This window comes from Crocuta crocuta, unplaced genomic scaffold (assembly GCF_008692635.1).
Source record: "Crocuta crocuta isolate KB4526 unplaced genomic scaffold, BGI_CrCroc_1.0 scaffold1202, whole genome shotgun sequence".
NCBI classification, from domain to species: Eukaryota; Metazoa; Chordata; class Mammalia; order Carnivora; family Hyaenidae; genus Crocuta; species Crocuta crocuta.
Window position 1 is genome coordinate 62,662 of NW_027530532.1, and position 11,074 is coordinate 73,735.

Consider the following 11,074-nt stretch of genomic DNA (forward strand, 5'->3'; position numbering starts at 1 on the left):
TTTCTAGAGGTGATAACTACCTCGTCAGTGAGGGTCTGGTGACAAAATGAAATGACCTGGAATGAGAATCTTCACACCTCCATGTCCCAGACAAGAGCCAGGCTTCCTGCTGGGGGCACGGGCACAGCCTGAGGGCCACCATAGACAAGCTACAAAATGGCAGAAAGGACAGTGTCTCTATTAAGTCTTGACCCCGAGGCCCCAGTGAAGCAAACCTCATGGACCTGCATGAATTATTTCTGGAATGAAGAGAAACATCCGAGAAACTCATTCACTCATTACCGTAAGTCTGTGTTGTAAATATAATAGTAAATAAAACCCAATCTTCTTTCTAAAGAGCTTATTTATGGTAAGGTCAGTACCTAATAAAATACAGAAACCCCATAGGGCCGAAGGAGTCTGCCTCCTTGTGTAGAGTAGGGAAGGTGAAAACAACCCATAATCAAGGCCAAATTTTATTCCTAACACAAAGAAGAGCAATGTCTACATATTAAAACATAAGTGAACAGGTGTGTGTTATGAGAACTTACATGCCTACATTTCTCCAGTCTTTAGGACGAAGATGCTTCTCATTTGACTGGTAAGTATCCGCTGGGATGGGCACATGGGAAGTTTCCTGGGAAAGTAAGCTTCTACTGTACAGTTAACCATTTAGAAAGATGACAACTTCTTAGACAACATGGAGAACATGTCAATGAAAACCAAAAAAGGGAAGCAAAAGTGGAGAGGAATGCTCAGAAAATGAAACCGTCTGTGTCCCCTGTTTAAAAGCCATGCCTCGAAAGACGGTCCTCAGGGAGCCTGGGCTCCGGGTTCACCAGGCGCCCAGCTCCCAGGCCCGCGGCGCCCGCGGCGTCCCCACGGCTCTCCTGCGCCCTCTGCTGAGCGCCCTGGTGCCGCTCGCCTGCCGCCCCGGGGGCTCCCTGGGCTGCGCCCTGCCTCGGGGCCACGTGCAGGTGAGCAGGGACAACTTGGCGCTCCTGGGCCAAATGCGCACACTGTCCCCTTTCTTGTGCCTGCGCGACAGGAAAGACTTCCGGCTCCCCCGGGACACGCTGGAGGGCGGCGGGCGGCAGGGGGCCCAGGCGGCCGCCGTCCCCCAGCAGCTGCCAGCACGTCTTCACCCTGCTGCACACGGAGCGCTCCTCGGCCGCCTGGAGCCCCGCGCTGCTGGACAGGCTCCGCGCGGGCCTCCACCGGCAGCTGGAAGGCCTGGACGCCTGTGCGGGGCGGGCCCCGGGGACGGACGGCCCCGCCCTGGCCATCAGGAGGTACTTCCAGGACATCTGTCTCTACTTGTAAGACAAGGGATACAGTGACTGCGCCTGGGAAGTTGTCCGGCTGGAGATCAAGAGAGCCTTGTCCTCCACGGTGACCTTGCCAGATAGGTTAGGAATCAAGGATGGAGACCCGGGGTCACCTTGACATGGTTCTCACTGCCTAATGTGCCACATTGCCTCTGCATGTATAGCTGGTCATTCAAGGGACTCTGATTCCTGCTTTAGTAGAGAATTCACTGAATTTAACAAATATTTTGTGAATAGTATGAAGCAAGAATATGTTTTAAAAATTCAGCTTCAGGATCATTAGTCACTAAGAGATGACGGCTCTGATGCTTTCTTTCCTTATTTATTTATTTATTTATTTATTTATCCATTCATTCATTCTTTTTGCATCTATCATATATATATAGAATTCAGAATTTATATATAATGAAATGTTCATCTTTACATTGCATTAAAATTTACAAAACATATTTACCTTTCCATGTTATTAGATTTGCTTTTTGTTTTATTACGTACTTATCAAAGAGAACTTCTTGAATTTGTTTGTTCTAAAATCAAAATCCAAACCATTTTGTAGATGACACTCAGGAACAGATAATAAAATTTATTACTCATTCATTCCATTCAGAGTGTATGTCAAAATGGGAGTCTCTAAATGACAGATGTGTAATTGTCAAGAACTAGAGGTGAACTGGGGTGCCTGGGTGGCTCAGTCAGTAGAAATGCAACTCTTGATCTCATGGTTGTGAGTTCAAGCTCCATGTTGGGCTCCACGTGTCATACTTCTTAAAAAATGAAAGGGGCGCCTGGCTGGCCTGGTTGGTAGAGTACACAACTTTTGACTTCAGGGTTATAAATTGGAGGTGTAGATATTACTTAAAAAGCCAAATTATGGAAAGAGCCTAAATGTCCATCAACTGATGAATGGATAAAGAAAATGTAGTTTATATATACAATGGAATATTACTTGGCAATGAGGAAGAATGAGATTATGTAATGTGCAGCAACGTGGCTGGAACAGAATGGAAGGTGTTATGCTGAGTGAAATAAGTCAGTCAGGGAAAGACAGATATATGTTTTCATTCATATGTGGATCTTGAGAAACAAACAGAAGACCATAGGGGAGGGGAACGGGAAAAATGTAGTTACAAAGAAAGAGAGAAAGGAAGGCAAACCATAAGAGACTCTTAAATATAGAGAACAATCTGAGGGCTGATGGGGGTGAGGGAGAAGGGAAAATGGGTGATGGGCATGGAGGGCACTTGTTGGGATGAGCACTGGGTATTGTATGGAAGCAATGAACTATGGGAATCTACCCCAAAAACCCAGAGCACACTTTACACACCGTATGTTAGCCAATTTGACAATAAATTATATTTAAAAAAAGTGAAATCTTTTTAAAAATGAAAAAAAAAAAACCCTAGAGGTAAATAACACACATACAGTTTCTGCTGTGTTGAAACTCAGTCTCACAGGGAAGGAGACATGAAAAACAGCACTGATGTTTATTTCATTTCAATGATGTTAAAAACTACAAAGAGAAGCAAAGGAAAATGATGTTCTTACACAAGAAGCTTTACATACAAAGGATGCTGGCAAGGAAGAATGATCTTAGAGATCTTTTCTAAGGTGCCTGGGAGACACAGGAGTGCTAAAGTCTTACCCGCAGTTGGGAATGTGGGTCTAGAATTTACAAAAAGGCCACGAGGGTGGTGTCAGTTTGGGATTCCTTCTTGAGTATCCGGGAACGAGGCGCGGCAATGAGTGCGATCGCGTGTAAGTAGAGTGGACAGTGAGATGTGGTCCTGCAGACCCTCAACATTTAAAGTCCAGGCAAAGGAGAGTCTGCGAAGGCCACTGAGAGTGGCCAGTGCAATTGGAGGGACACATGGGGACAGGACTTGAACATGAAGGGAATACGGGGCAGGGTGGTGCTTTCCAGGTGTGGATGAACTGTCCCCGTGGACCTGCAAACGGACAGGACTGGTGGCTTTCGAATGGTTTTGGTTTAGTGGAATTAATGGAGCGGAGGCCAGATGAGAGTAGGAGGAAGAGGAAACACAAGAACAAGAATTAGGGATACCATGTATAGAAACTTATGTTTGTACGCTTGTTTCAAGTGGAGAAGAGAAATAAGGTGTCACTGCAAGGGAAATGTGAGTTAACATCTCTGTGTATAAGAAATCGTCACCGTGGAAATCAGCAGGTGCTTTCCTTTCCTTAACAAACTGGTAAAAAAAAAAAAAAAAAAAGCTGAGGACAAGGGGAAGAGAGCTAGGCTCTCAAAACAGCAACAAATGATTCGTACAAAGCCTAGGTGGTCGTGCATTTTAGAAGTTGCTCTATGAACTGAAAACGGAAGTTTGCAATAAACAATAGAGGCCTCAATCAGAGGAATATGAATCCTGTTCAGTGATCAGTCTGACAGGCTTAAACTTGTTTTTACGTGTTTTATTTTGCACATGGTATTTATATTTTATAGAACAATGTTTTCATTATAATGTATAACAACTTTGTTTTGTAAAAACACATGTGATTTCTCAAAAGTGCTGTGGTCCTGTTTTCTATTTCTATATCTAAGCCAATGCAAACACAAACTGAAGACAGGAGATGTTTTTCTAGGAGAGATCTATGCCAGAAACGGGAAATACCTGTGTGTCCCAGACTGATTCTGGGGTCGAATCTCAGTGAAGCAGTTTTGTTTGGGACGAATAGACACATTAAGTTCCTGGGATGAGGGAGAATCTCCAGGCACCTGACATAAACTCTGTATCACAATAGTCTAGCTCTAAGAGAGTTTTATGTCTGTTATTGTCTCTATTTGAACATGAGGATTGATCTCACTTAGAGGTAAAAAAAAAAACCAGATTGGGGTGTCTGGGTGGCTCAGTCGGTTCAACATCTGACTCTTGATTTCTGCTCAGGTCATGATCCCTGGGTCATGGGATCAAGCCCTGTGTCGGGTTCCATGCTGAGTGTGAAAACTGCTTGAGATTCTCTCTCTCTCTCTCTCTCTCCCTCCCTCTCTATCCCTAGCCCCTTCTCTCTCTCTAAAATAAATTAAAAAAAAATAGATGGCTTATTTGGACAACTCCAAGAATGTCACCACCACTTGAGAAGGCCCCCTCATATCAGAGATGTAGCACAGACTGGCTTCCCTACATGCTTTGAAATCTTAGAGAACATGTGCTGACTACTAGAAAAATCTCCCAGAGTATCTTCAGCATCTACAAGTAGTGGCCTTCAAAAGTATGTCAGTTCATCTGCGGTGCTTAAACACCACCACTCCTGCCGAGATCCTGATACTCTTGTTTTATTTGTATTCATTCATTCATTCATTCTAACAACATATAAAAATAACACATGCAAAGGGCGCCTGGGTGGCTCAGTTGGTTAAGCATCCAACTTCTGCTCAGGCAATAATCTCCTAGTTTGTGGATTTGAGCCCCTTGTTGGGCCCTGGGCTGACAGCTCGGAGCCTGGAGTCTGCTTTGGATTCTGTGTCTCCCTCTCTCTCTGCCCCTCCCCTGCTCGTGCGTGTGTGCTCTCAATCTTTCTCTCTCTCTCTCCCCCGCCCCGTCAAAAACAAACAAACAAACAAACAAACAAACACATGCACATAAAAATACAAAAGGGGAAAAAGTTTATTAGACAGCAACAGAAACAAATTACAAACAGAAAAATTCATTCACTGTATTTCTTTTCTCAGGGACTCTCTAAAGAAAATTCTGCATTTGTGTGATTGATTCTTTGTCCTGTGTGCTCAGGATGATATACTGTATAGAAAGGGAAGCAGAACTGGAAAGAAGATAGCAGTTTTGGGAACATGGGCCAGTAAACAATTGGATATGGTTTTATAGACAAGAACTAAAAAAATGAGACTGCATAACAAAACAGTACAGCTTGAGTCATAGACCTGGGGAGCTCTCATCTGATGTACCTCAATCTTATTCTGATATTTCTTCTTATTTAAACTATTCGTTTGGTCACATCTACAAAAGAAAGATGGAAATGTGTTCAGACAAGCTGAGATTTTAGGAAGCACCGTGAAATAGCACACGTGTTTATACCCACATCCATCCTATGTGAGAAAATGCTTCGTAGAGAACACCAAGCAGAGAATGTGCTGGAGAGTAGGGGACGTAGTCAATCCCATCTGACTGTGCGGATGGTCAACAAATAACATTGGTTGAAACGTGGAACGCTGGGAGAATCTGGGTTCACTGGTCCAGAAGCCATTCTGTGTCATTCATACATGTGTGCTTGTGTGCTTGTGTGCGTGTGTGTGTGTGTGTATGTGTGTGTGTGTGTTTGCCTGAACTAGATGAAAGTTATTGAGCCAAAGTGGCAAAGATCGTAGTGTCTTCCAGGAAATAGTGTAGAAAAAGAGCTCAGAATATGAAGACTTTGTCAGCTTTATTTATGTTTGGGTATGTTGCATGGTTCCTTTTCTCTGCCCTTGAAAAATGTTACTTTCTTAAGGCTTGAAGATATGGTCCTCTGTTCAGAAAATGGCAGGGAGAAGGCTGTTGAACTCCACTGTTGGTTGTGAATGCTTAAAACCCAGTTGAAATGGGGGTGCCTGGGTGGCTGAGTCGATTAAGCTGACCTCAGTCGACTTTGGCTCAGGTCATGATCTCATGGTTTGTGGGTTCAAGCCCTGCGTTGGGCTCTGTGCTAACAGTTCAGGGCCTGGAGCCTGCTTCTGATTCTGTGTGTGTCTCTCTATCTGCCCCTTCCCCACTCATGCTGTGTTTCTCTCTTAGTCAAAAATAAATAAACACTAAAAAATAAAAAAAAAAATCCAGTTGAAATGGTGTAGTTTTGAAAACTTTTCAATGACATAATGGGCAAAACAGTGGAAATCTGAATTACAATGAGATCAAGTTATTTCTGCTCTGATTATTTGATGATGTAGATACATCACGTTGTCCAGGCTGTTTTCATTTTCGGCTTGTTTTCCTTTTAAGGGGAGAACTTCATAAAGATTCTACCTGAAAGCTATGTCCTGGAATGTATCTAAACAGAGATTTTCAATTCTAACCACTAGAGGACAGAATAACACCAGTCACTAGGATGGTTTGCTCAGTGTGTCAACAATAAAGAAACAAAGTAATTCTAGATATTCCTATGTCTTAGTGCCTCTGGTTAATTAACACAGCACCATGTTAGGTTCATCCTTAATGTCCACAGCTAATGCTTTGTTGTTGTTTGCTTGTTTTTTACCAGCACTCAGCCATTCAAATATGCTTCTTACTTCTTAGTGAAGCGATACCAGGTGATAAAGTTATTAAAATCAGGATGGGAAAAAAATTCCCAATATTCCCTTAAAAACCAATTACATTGGATGGTGTGATGCAGTCAGATTAGATGGTAAATAACAACACAGAACTGGTATTAGGCTGACATCATCATTTGAAAGCCTGCCTTTCCCCTTTGTTTTGCATTATTTACTTATTCTAGACCCCATAAATATATTTGCTATCTAAATAAAAACAGTGGAACATTTTTGTGCACACTGTTTATAAGCTAGGTATCACAGTTGATCATGCGATCAGTAACATGGATTCTCAAACCACCTTGTGAAAATTAATAAAGAGAAACCTCACATGGAGTCAGGAGGTTGGGCAGGGGGAACGCTCATGCCTTGCCAGCCCTACCACTCAAAGTCAATTGCAAATCCAACCGAAGAGATGGGCTTTGCAAGCCAGTACTACTTTACTATTTTAGCAGGAGCAGGTCGTCTGGCAATAGCCCAGCCAATGAGAGACGGTCACAACTCAGCCAGTGAGAAGCCACTATACTTTGAGCTCCTAGTTTACTCCAGTGGGCTTTTTGTTTACAACAGCTGCTCCCCCAACCCCCTCCCCCACTTTTCTCCATAAAAGAACATTTCCTCTTTTTTATTCCAAACTTGTCTACTGCTTTGCTATACCTTGCCGTGTGCCTGATTGCAATTCTGTGCTATTCCCAAATAAACCCATCTATTGCTGGTAAATAACTAGCAGTTTTATTTTTTAAGGTTGACAAACTACTGGTAAAAATTCAGAATGATCTATTCATCACTATTTAACATGAACCTGGATGCAGGTGAATAGTCTTTACCCAAGTGAATTTAAGGGCTGTACAGTATTCTATAATATGGAGGGCCCATTGTTTACTTATCTAATCCTTTATAATAGCACATTATTATGGCTGCAATTATCTTTTATATAAATAATGCTGAAGTAAAAAATTGGGCACACGTTTGGGCAGGTGTATGGACAGAGTAGTTCTGTAATATAAATATCTAGAACTGCATTTTTTGGGTTCAGTGGTGCAAAAGTTTTGGTAGATTTTTACCAAATTAACCATCCATGTTTGAGAACGATACACTTCTATTGTGTATAGGAATGTGCTCTTACCCCAACCATCACCAGACCATCTTGTTGTTTATCAGATTTTTCATTTATATAAATGATCACTAGGAAGGCTGTTTTTTTTGGTATATGTATATAATCTACTTGTAGCTCTGTCTGTTTTTGTAATTTGCCTCTATATTTCTTGCTCACATTGATATTGAGTTGTTAAATTTTTCTGAGTTCTTTTTACATTGAAAATATTAGTATCAGTTTTATGTTTCAAGACTTTTTTATATTTCTTTAATGTTCTTGATAGTTCTTTACTGTGCAGACTTAAAAAATTATGTATTAAAATGTGTTGCTCTTTTCTGGCCTTGGGTTTTCACATCACTCAGAACTTTCCCATCTGAAGATTTAAAAACATTTCCAAATTTTATTTTGATTTTATTATTATTTTTCATTTGAAGTGGGAAGGCGCAGAGGGAGAGGGAGAGAGAGAATCTTAAGCTGGGCTCCATACCCAGCGCGGAGCCCAACGCGGGGCATGATCTCTGAGGGGAAATCACCAGTCGGATGCTTAACTGACTAAGTCACCCAGGAGCCCCTAAAACTTTTTACATACACGTTTTTTCCCCTAGTACTTAACAGGTTTTTCCCCCTTTCATATAGTTATATCCTTCACCATTCAGTGACTTAGCAACTTTTATTATACACACTTAACAGCTGGATGATCTCAGAGAGGCAATCACATCTCACGGCCACAGAGCCCTGGGTCCCAAAGCTGGTATCGAAACCCAGGTGGTCTGCCTTTACAGCCAACCTGCTTACTTCCTCTTATCCCTTAAACATCAGATTTCATTTTGTGTATTACTGGAGATTTGGAATCTAAGTTTTTGGCCCCAGAGAACCCATTTTCCAAATAACATTAATTGAATCAGTCAACCTTCTCTTATTTATTTCAAAAACAACCATTATTCTGTTATCAGCTCTCTCTCTCTCTCTCTATATATATATACATGAGTATATGTCGGGGATCGTAAAGCAATTTTGTTTATTTTTGTACCAGTATCAACTTAAAAAACTCCATTTTCTTAAATTCTCTTTCTCTGTAAGTAAAAGTTACATACACGTCAACAAAAAAATACCTTTCCTGGCCAAGAGATGTGAAAATTCAATTCAAATTATTATTGGAAGCACAGCTGAGAATTAAACCTGGTAAAATCCATCCATCCCAGGCTCTTCCATTTGGGTTCTGCTCACCCATCCTGCACCCTATTCCCCCAGCCTCTGCACTGCAGAGCCCCTCTGTAAAAGGATTTTCCTTTTACATCTTTTTCTAAATCTAAATTTGAAGAGAGGAGACCTTCTCTTCAAATCGTCTCTGACGACATGGAATATTTGCCTTTTTTTTCTGATCCCTGCCACTACTGGATCCCTTCTTCCATCCATCTCACAATTATTTTCTTCCTATATATTATAAACATTGCTTTATATTGTTCTGGGTGTCATTTCATTTCTGCATCACTTTGTACACTTTTATATATGCGTATAACAGAGCATGAGAGAAGCCCCTCAAACCAAGCAGAGAAATGCACTTTCTTCCTTGGAGGGTACCTGAGAGGAAGAGGCTGTGAATACACATGATTTGCTTTTTGTTTTGCACCTGTTAAGATTTCAGTGCATGTGAATATAGCTTGTATAATATATTTAAATAAAAAACCAAATAAGGACTTAGAGTGATGAGGGAGGAGGGTGTGTGTGTGGGGGTCTTCTGATGATTCTGACCCACAGGCACCATTGAATGGTGCTGCTCAGGATGCTTGAGGGAGGGTAGCAACATCCTGGTTCCCTTGTGTTCAGAGGACGTGGCATGGGCCCCAGTCTCTGTGGCTTGATGTCTGCTCTTGAGAACAGACCCTCTGAGTGTTATTCTCAGTAGCATTGTGTTAATAAGTCCCGCTTTTCAACCTAGGGGCTAGCAAACCATACTGCTTGTATAGGTACCAGATGTATTCAACATTTCCACAGGGAGCGACTCTGCGTCTCCTTCCTTGTTTCTTCAGTTTTCCTTCTTCCTTTACCTTTACAGCAAGTGTTTTCATGGAGAGATAGCACCTCCTGATTTCACCCTGACATCCTCCCAGGCCAGAGGCTGTATTCCTTTGCTTTCACAGAGAGGCTTATTCCTTAGAAAATCTTAATTCCCAGTGTTAGTGCCTCACTGCTCAGGAGGGGGACTTCTTTTCTTTCTCCTCTCCTGCCCCTAATACATCTCCGGCTGTCCACTTTCTGATGAAGCCCGGGAAGGAGTTTCTCCATCTGGGTCTCCTCCCAAATAACGGGAGGTCCTCTGTGTTTCAAGGCTGAAAATCTGCTGGTGCTTCACATGGAAGATACGATGGCTTGGTCTTTTGTCAGTGACTGGCTACCTTCCATCAGCTTGTGAGAGACTCTGAGGTCCCTCCTATTCTCTGGGCACGACAGAAGCCAGATTCTCATTTGGTATAGAAGTTTGAAGATCTCCTTCTTGTCCAAATTCTACCCTCAAGTCTGATCCCCATCCTGGGAAGCAAGTGGTGCTGGAGCAGAGTGAGGACCCAGTTAGGAGTGTATCTATTTCTTGAAAGATATGTTTTCATTAAGTTGTGAATTTTGGTTTATCGGATGTATATCCAGGATTTGATTCATCACCTGAATTGCCTACACATATTTATATAATGTATTCTATTTTACATTTTTCTGAAGTAGGGAAGATACCTAATTTGAGCCTGAAATAGCACTGCCTTTGGATTCATACCAGCGTGGGCTTACGTCAGCGATGTTAGAGTGGGCTCACAGGGGTCTTAGAGCGAGCTCCCATTTGCATAAGATGACAAGAAACGTCCTAAGAAGAACCCATTCTGAGGAAGAAGAGAGTTATGTTCATAATCTGGTCCCATTATAAATACCCAGCTTGGGAGTAGAAAGTCAATTCTGATAAAGCCATGATTATGACATCAGGATCCCCCTTGAACTGACCCTCATAATGCCGTACCTAAATGCTGTGAAAGAGGACAGCTAGTGTTTTATTGTTTGTGTTGTGTTCACTTATTTTAATATGTCAGCCCTTTATTGCATACGGCAACCTGAGTGAGATGCTTTAGGGAAAGAAATCTCTCCTCCAGAACTGAGCCCTCCACTCCATGTGTGTATAATGCCACATGTGGTTTTTGATACCTAAGGCTTCAGATACGGGCCCAAGTGCTCCAATGAACTTTGTGTCTAGAATGTAGAGACGAATCTGCTGGTGAAATCTCTGACATCCCTTCTGCAGAGGACCCTGGGTTGTGTAACTTTTGAGACAATCTACCTGTAGAAGGCTATGGCTACAACCCTGAAATAGCCAAACACCTCTCTTTGCCCTTCTAATTTCAACTCATAGTAGAAATCCACCCAGCCAGAGGTATT

The 11,074-nt window shown here is 42.2% G+C and overlaps 1 pseudogene; it reads left to right on the forward strand.

Annotated features, from left to right (window-relative positions):
* Positions 1-773: 773 nt before the first annotated feature.
* LOC144234303 (interferon omega-1-like) lies at positions 774-1,425 on the forward strand (annotated as a pseudogene).
* The last annotated feature ends 9,649 nt before the right edge of the window (positions 1,426-11,074 follow it).